The following is a 9223-nucleotide window of genomic DNA, read 5'->3' as shown; positions in this document are numbered from 1 at the left end:
AACTGTCATATAGTAGTTCATCCTGTAGTGTAATATACTCTGAACTATAGTAAGTTACTGAATGTAGTAATAGTAGTCTGACACTGTATATAGTGTCTGAACTGCAAGTATAGGTAGGTCTGAACTGTAGTGTAGTAGTCTAAAGTGTAACTGTCAATATAGTAGTCTCCATTGTAGTTGTAATACTCTGAACTGTAGTAGTCTGAAACTGTAGGTATAGTAGTCTGCCAACGGCAGTATAGTAGTCTGAACTGTAGTGTTAGTAGTCTGAACTGTCATATAGTAGTCTCATCTGTAGTGTAATACTCTGAACTATAATAGTCTGAACTGTAGTATAGTAGTCTGAATGTAGTATGTAGTCTGAACTGCAGTATAGTAAGTGCTGAACTGTAGTATAGTAGTACTGAACTGAAGTATAGTAGTCATAAAGTCTGAAACTGTCATATAGTAGTCTACTCATCTGTGTAGTGTAATACTCTGAACTGTAGTAGTCTGAACTGTAGTATAGTAGTCCTGAACTGCAGTATAGTAGTCTGAACTGTAGTGTAGTAGTCTGAACTGTCATATAGTAGTCTCATCTGTAGTGTAATACTCTGAACTGTAGTAGTCTGAACTGTAGTATAGTAGTACTGAACTGTTACTTAGTAAGTCTGAAACTGTAGTATAGTAGTCTGAACTGCAAGTATAATTGCCTGAACTGTAGTATAAGTAGTCTGAACTGTAGTATAGTAGTCTGAACTGCTAGTATAGTAGTCTGAACTTGTAGTGTGAGTAGTCTGAACTGTCATAAATAGTAGTCTCAATCTGTAGTTAGGTAATACTCTGAACTGTAGTAGTCTGAATTGTAGTTTATTACTGTTAAGTCTGAAACTGCCAGTAGTGTAGTTAGAAAACTGTGTGTATGTCTGAACTGAAGCATCTAGACTCAAGTTCTCATCTGTAAGTAGTAATACTCTGACTGTAGTAGTCTGAACGAATGGTAGTTATAGTAGTCTGAACTGTCATGTTAGTAGCTCGTGAACATGTTAAGTATAGTAGTCTGAACTGTAAAAAGTACTAGTAGTCTGACCTGTAAGTATAGTAGTCTGAACTGGTAGTATAGTAGTCTGAATGAGTGTAGTACGATTGTAGTAGTCTAGAAATTGTAGTCGTCTGAACTTCTGAACTGTAGTAAGTCTGAACTGTATAATGGTGTCACTGTAGTATGTGTCTGAACTGTAGTATAAGTGTCTGGAACTGTAGTTGATCGTATATAGCTACGTCTGAACTGTAGTATAAGTAGTCATGTCTGAGTAGTGACTGATAGTCGATGTACTATTGATTGTAGGTACTCATATAGTAGCTGAATTAGTGTAAGTTGTACTGATGTAGTATTACGTAAGATGTATCGCTGATCTGTAGTTGTAGTAGTCTGTACAATGTAATGTAGTTCGTGCTGAACTGAGTGATAGTAGTCTGGAACTTGTAGTTAGTAGTCTGAATTGTTATTTGTGTCCTGAACTGTAGTAGTTCACTGTAGTTCGTGCGCAGTAGGTATCTGACATTAGGTTAATGAGTACAGTAGCTGAACTGTAGTTATAGTTAATCTGAGATCTAGTCAGTTGTGATAGTAAGTCTGATGCTGTAGTAGTCTGAACATGTTTAGTAGTCTCAACTGTGTGTGTAAATACTCCTGACTGTTTAATAGTCCTGTAACTTTAGTATACTCGGACTACAGTTCAGACTACTATACTGCAGTTCAGACTACTATACTACAGTTCAGACTACTATACTACAGTTCAGACTACTATACTACAGTTCAGGGTGTTACGTATAGTAGCGGTAGAAGCAGTAGTTGTGTATGTTTCAGTCGCAGTAGAATTGTGAAACTTTCACCAAGGCACTTCTGTACAGAAACAATCTAAAAACACCTACCATACACTAAGTCCAGAATGCATACAGAACTAGTATTATCAAAACCTATTTATTTTATTTTATTATTTTTACATGTATTTATTATTTGTAGTACTAAATGACAATCATGAAGGGAGTCACTAGTTTTATCGAAGAGGACATTACGTTTATTTTATTTGTTCAATATGTTTTTGTTGTTGTATTAATTAAAACATTTGCTCCCAGAGCAAATAATAGTCACACTCCAAAATAATAGTTTATGTAATAAAATMGTTTAAAAAATGGTTTATTCTTTAAATAAAGTCATTCAACTGTGAAAATTGTTTTTTTTATATATATCTGGATGTACAGTGTATAGACTTACCTTTATGCAGCAGCAGCACAGTAGAATATTGTTCAGAATATCCAGTTTTATATTTCTATTGAGGAAGTGGCTTGTAACGTGCTAACCTTTAGCTGGTATTACCTACTCTAGAGMTGTGTGACTCTAATCATATCTATTATCCCAATATCTACAATATCAATCCCCAGTTCTAGATCCCAAAAAGCGTAGAAGTGGATTGATTCATGTCACTGTGAAGAGGCTCGTTCAGTACTGGATGTCATAATGTACCAAATCAGTATTATTGATTAATAATAATAATAGTAAGGAAGGAATGACAATGATTCTTATACACTGAAAAGAGACTCTTCTGAGAACCTTATCAATAAAAAGTAATTGTTTACTTCATTTATTGGCGTCAAGTTTTATTTTCCTCTTTACTGGGGGCTCATACTTGCGAACATTAGAATAAGTTGACATTTTTCTCCGGCTCTCAGCCAATTAAAATCGTTGACGTKGTTGCACATGATCAAACGCTGCATATTAGCTTTTCTCATCAAATAACCTGCTATTTTAAACTGATCCAGCTGGCAGTGATTATTTCCTGTAACAAATTCCGCATCAGCCTATCAAAGATCTTAAACTTTATATCCACCAAGCAGAGGGATATTTTAAACCTCCAAATTCAAGGTTTCCTTTCGTTCCTCTTGGTCGGTCTCAAGGGTAGAGTGCGGTATCATCACGGTATCTCTGTGCATTGAAATTGCCATCGATAAAATTAAATTGTGTTCGTTGTCTGTAGCTTATGCCTGCCGATACCGTAGCCCCACCGCCACCATGGGGCACTCTGTTCACAACGTTGACATCAGCAAACCACTCGTCCACACAATGCCATACACGCTGTCTGCCATCTGCCCTGTACAGTTGAAACGGGGATTCCTCTGTGAAGAGCATACTGCTCCAGCATGCCAGTGGCCATCGAAGCTGAGCGTTTGCCCACTAAAGACGGCTACGATGCCGGACTGCAGTCAGGTCAAGACTCTGGTGAGGACAATGAGCATGCAGAGGAGCTTCCCTGAGACGGTTTCTGACAGTTTGTGCAGAAGTTCTTCGGTTGTGCAAACCCACAGGTTCATCAGCTGTCCGAGTGGCTGGTCTCAGATGATTCCGCAGATGAAGAAGGCAGATATGGAGGTCCTGGTTACACGTGGTCTGCGGTTGTGAGGCCGTACTCTCAAATTCTCTAAAACAACTTTGGAGGCGGTTTATGGTAGAGAAATTAACATTACATTATCTGGCAACAGCTCTGGTGGACATTCCTGCAGTCAGGTGGGTGGATTATCTTGGCAACGGAGAAATGCTCACTAACAGGGATYTAGACAAATTTGTGGACAACATTTGAGAGAAATAAGCTTTTTGTGCTTTTGGAACATTTTCTGTGATCTTTTATTTCAGCTCATGAAACATGGGACCAACACTTTACATATTGCGTTTATATTTTTGTTCAGTATAATATAGCCTATAATAACGACAACGATTTATGTAACAGTGCCAGTAGCCTATGTGTTGCCTGCAGGAGGGGCAACAAGAAGCTCCTCATTATGTATTCGTAATCTTCATTTACAAGGTTTTGCCTGCAATTCTTTTCTCAAAATACTAACACAATAAACGTAATTCTACATTTCAAAGGGGGGTTAAAACTTGTGAGATTTGAACCGTTGTCACAATCTGCGACAATTACGTGGAGTTCGACACACGACACAAAAAAACGATTTGACTAGACGGTCAAACGGTTGCTTAGATTATCATAATGTGGGGTTGGAGATTAGCGAGTAATATACTCGGAAGCGGTGGATGGTGTGCACGCCTCCTGAGTCGGACTAGAAGTCCACTCCGAATATCTCTTCTCCGCCGGCGGCGTCTTGGAGAAACCTCTGGGATGAGTTCAATTGTCCTGGGGGGTACGAACAAAGTATCTAATTCGGGAAAGTCGTATTCTTGGTCGCTGTCACATTCTGACCATAGTTCTTGTGTGTTTTACTTGTTTTAGTGTTGGTCAGGACGTGAGCTGGGTGGGCATTCTATGTTGTGTGTCTAGTTTGTCTGTTTCTATGTTTGGCCTAATATGGTTCTCAATCAGAGGCAGGTGAGCTGCCATTAGTCCGGAGCTGCCCTTCAGCCCGGAGCTGCCCTTCAGTCCGGAGCTGCCCCTCTGTCCTGAGCTACCTCTCTGTTGTCCCTCAGTCCGGAAGTTTCCTCAGTCTAGTGGGGACCTTTGTGAAGTTCCTAGGCCAAGGTCGGCGGCGGGTCGCCTCTCAAAGGACGCTAAGGAGGGGGACAAAGACAATGGTGGAGTGGGATCCTCGTCCAGCGCCGGAGCCGCCACGCGGACAGATGCCCACCCAGACCCTCCCCTAGAGTTTTAGGTGGTGCGTTCGAGTCCGCACCTCAGGAGGGGGGTACTGTCACATTCTGACCATAGTTCTTGTGTGTTTTACTTGTTTTAGTGTTGGTCAGGATGTGAGCTGGTGGGACATTCTATGTCTAGTTTGTCTGTTTCTATGTTTGGCCTAATATGGTTCTCAATCAGAGGCAGGTGTTTTGTGTTGTCTCTGATTGGGAATCATATTTAGGTGGCTTGTTTTGTGTTGGGGTTTGTGGGTGGTTGTCTTCTGTCTTTGTGTTCTGCACCAGATAGGACTGTCTCGGTTTTCACGTTTGTTATTTTGATTTTTGTATAGTGTTCACGTTATCGTCTCTTTGTTTATTAAACATGTTGAACACTAGCCGTGCTGCATTTTGGTCCTCTCCTTCACCAACGGAAGAAAACCATTACAGTCGCAATAATGATGCTCTTATATCCAAAAGTTATTTCCCGYRTGTATGTAATAACACATAAAACGTTCTGGCCTAATAATGTAAGAAATATCCACAAAAAAAATTCAAATACTGCAAAGTTGCTTAGGAGCTAGAGGCAGAGCTGCCATGTTTGTCTGCGTCATCTTACTTACGTAATGTTCAGTCTCTGGACAATAAAGTAGATGAGCTCAGGGCGAGGATCTCCTTCTAGATAGACATCAGGGACTGTAACATACTCTATTTCACAGAATCATGGCRCTCTCGGTATATAGTGTCCCCATCCATACAGCCAGCTGGGTTCTCAGTTCATCACGCAGACAGGAATAAAGAACTCTCCGGGAAGAAGAAAGGCGGTGGTATATGTTTCATGATTAACTACTCATGGTGTGATTGTGATAACATACAGAAACTCAAATCCTTTTGTTCACCCGACCTAGACTACCTCACAATCAAATCTTAACCATATTACCTCCCAAGATAATTATCTTCGGGTTATAGTCACAGTCACGTATATTCCCCCAAGCCGATACCACGACGGCCCTCAAGGAACTACACTGTAAACGACATATCCTGAGGCCGCATTTATTGTAGCTGAGGATTTTAACAAAACAAATTTGAGGAAAATGCTACCAAAGTTGTATCAACACATTGATTGTAGTACTCGCTCTGGAAAAAACACTAGTCCGCTGCTATTTACCCTTTCAAGATACCTACAAGGCCCTCCCCCGTCCTCCCTTTAGCAAATCAGATCACGACTCCATTTTGCTCCTCCCTTCCTATAGGCAGAAACTCAAACAYGAAGTACCCGTGCTAAGGTCTATTCAACGCTGGTCTGACAAATGATCACGCAGACTGGGATATGTTCCAGGTAGCCTCTGAGAATAACATTGACGTATACACGGACACYGTGACTGAATTCATCAGGAAGTGTATAGGGGATGTTGTTCCCATGGTGACTAATAAAACCTATSCAAACCAGAAACTGTGGATAGATGGCAGAATTCGCACAAAACTGAAAGTGCGAACCACCACATTTAACCATGGCAAGGTGACTGGGAATATGGTTGAATACAAACAGTGTAGTTATTCCCTCTGTTAGGCAATCAAACAGGCAAAATCTCGGTACAGAGACAAAGTGGAGTGGCAAATMAACAGCTCATACACGAGACGTACATGCCAGGGTCTACAGACAATCACAGATTACAAAGGGAAAACCAGCCATGTCGCGGACACTGACGTCCTGCTCCCAGACAAGCTAAACACCTTCATCCGCTTTGAGGATAACATAGTGCCACCGACGCTGCTCACTCCCAAGGAGTGTGGGTTCTCGTTCTCCTTGGCCAATGTAAGTAAGACATTTAAGCGGGTTAACCCTCACAAGGCTGCCGGCTCAGATGGCATCCTTAGCCGTGTCCTCAGAGCATGCTCAAACCAGCTGGCTGGAGTGTTTATGGACATATTCAATCTCTCCCTATCCCAGTCTGCTGTCCCCACATGCTTCAAGATGGCCACCATTGTTCCTGTACCCAGGAAAGCAAAGGTAACTGAACTAAATGACTATCGCCACGTAGCACTCACTTCTGTCATCATTAAGTACTTTGAGAGGCTACTTAAGGATCATGTCACTTCTACCTTACCTGACACCTTAGACCCACTTTGCTTACTGCCCCAATAGGTCCACAMATGATGCAATCGCCATTGCACTGCACACTGCCTTATCCCATCTGGACAAGAGGGATACCTACGTCAGAATATTGTTTATTGACTATAGCTCAGCCTTCAACACCATAGTACCCTCCAAGCTCATCATTAAGCTTGGGGCCCTGGGTCTGATTCCAGTCCTGTGCAACTGGGTCCTGGACTTCCTGACAGGCCGCCCCCAGGTGGTGAAGGTAGGAAACAACACCTCCACTTCGCTGATCCTCAACACAGGGGCCCCACAAGGGTGCGTACGCAGCCCTCCCCTGTACTCCCAGTTCACCCATGACTATGTGGCCCCGCACGCCTCCAACTCAATCATCAAGTTTGCAGACGACACAACCATAGTAGTAACAATGATGAGACAGCCTACTGGGAGGAGGTGAGGACCSTGGCGGAGTAGTGCCAGGAAAATAACCTCTCCCTCAACGTCAACAAAACGAAGGAGCTGATCATGGACTTCGGGAAACAGCAGAGGGAGTACGCCCCTATCCACATAGACTGGACCACAATGGAGAAGGTGAAAAGCTTCAAGTTCACTGACAATCTGAAATGTTCCACCCACACAGACAGAGTGGTGAAGAAGGCGTATTAGTGCCTCTTCAACCTCAGGAGGCTGAAGAAATTCGACTTGGCCTRTAAGACCCTCACATACGTTTACAGATGCACAATTGAGAGCATCCTGTCGGGCTGTATCACAACCTGGTACGGCAACTACACCACCCGCAACCGCAGGGCTCTCCAGAGGGTGGTGCGGTCTGCCCAACGTATCACCGGTGGCAAACCACCTGCCCTCCAGGACACCTACACCACCCGATGTCACAGGAAGGCCAAAAAGATAATCAAGGACATCAACCACCCGAGCACTGCCTGTTCACACCGCTATCATCCAGAAGGCGAGGTCAGTACAGGTGCATCAAAGCTAGGACCGAGAAACTGAAAAACAGCTTCTATCTCAAGGCCATCAGACTGTTAAATAGCCATCAATAGCCGGCTACCACCCGGTTACTCAACCCTGTACCTTAGAGGCTGCTGCCCCATATACATAGACATGAAATCACTAGCCACTTTAATAATGGAACACYAATCACTTTAATAATGTTTACATAATGCTTTACTCATCTCATATGTATATACTGTATTCTATTCTACTGTATTTTAGTCAATGCCACTCTGACATTACTCATCCCAATATTTATATATATCTTAATTCCATTTGTATATTGTTGTGAATTGTTAGATACTACTGCACTGTTGGAGCTAGGAACACAAGCATTTCACTACACCTGCAATACCATCTGTGAAATATGTGTATGTGACCAATAAAATCTGATTTGATTGATTTAACAAGGACGCTTTCATGAACAAGTGTTGGATCGTGTCGAACTAAGTCTATGATTTCAATTGTCTAATACGGAATTTGAGCCGAATATAATCACAGACAGTTGTACAGGTTAGCATAGGGCTATGTCTGCCAGATTATCTGATGGGAACAGCTAACATAGGGGAGAATTCCGACACGAGTTAAGAGCGCGTAAATAGAACGTAATTCTCTTTTTATGCACCTTTCTCTCTATGCGTATTCTGACCTTGAATTAAAGCATGATATTCACCCGCTATACATTGGGTGTGGCGATCAAATGAAGGTTTGTCTGTCCTACAATACGCTGTATTCTGACCTTGAATTAAAGCATGATATTCACCCGCTATACATTGGATGTGGCGATCAAATGAAGGTTTGAGAAACCTGTTGGTTCAAAGTGGAAAAACATTTCTAATAGAAATGACACTGTTCTCCATACACTGTCATTTACAAATTGATAAGAGCTATTGATAAGAGCCAGGTAAATGATTAAACCGTTTGGATAAGGGGATTGTAAATATAACTGACAATTGCTTTAGATCTATTTTACCTTACGATCGCTGGAGACAAATGTGAAGCCAGTCACATGGCATAAAACTGAAGCTCATCAACAATATCACCTTTTCCACAGTGAAGTTTATGAAATGCTTCTATAGCCATGTGCACATGACAGTATGGCGCCAAACCTACCGAGTAGATTTCTAGAATGTTTTAATTGTATAACCAGTTAGGATTATTAGGTTGTATTTAGACTACTCTATAGACTACTGTCAAACCCTTCTGTACTCTTTTCTCACCTTCCAATATTTCATGGATTGAACAATTGAATATGGAAACTTTCAGGATGAATCAAACCACTGTATTTTTGATTCACCTATATATTTTGWGCATAAAGGCTATCCAACCTTTAATTATTATAAATAAAATATTTTGCTAACCTTAAATAATATAAATGTCACGRCCTGGCCATAGAGAGGCTTTATTCTCTATTTTGGTTAGGCCAGGGTGTGACTAGGGTGGGAATTCTAGTTTCTTTATTTCTATGTTTTCTATTTCTTTGTGTTTGGCCGGGTGTGGTTCTCAATCAG

General features: G+C 41.6%; 1 long non-coding RNA gene across 1 annotated transcript; it reads left to right on the top strand.

The window, feature by feature from the left end:
• Window positions 1-236: 236 nt before the first annotated feature.
• LOC139028073 (uncharacterized) lies at window positions 237-740 on the top strand. The gene is made up of 3 exons (XR_011480247.1): window positions 237-340; window positions 512-618; window positions 704-740. It is a non-coding gene; the product is annotated as an uncharacterized lncRNA (long non-coding RNA).
• Window positions 741-9223: the final 8483 nt, after the last annotated feature.

This window comes from Salvelinus sp. IW2-2015, linkage group LG8 (assembly GCF_002910315.2).
Source record: "Salvelinus sp. IW2-2015 linkage group LG8, ASM291031v2, whole genome shotgun sequence".
Lineage (NCBI taxonomy): Eukaryota > Metazoa > Chordata > Actinopteri > Salmoniformes > Salmonidae > Salvelinus > Salvelinus sp. IW2-2015.
The sequence above is the reverse complement of the archived record's forward strand: the minus strand, read 5'-3'. Positions and strand labels throughout refer to the sequence as shown.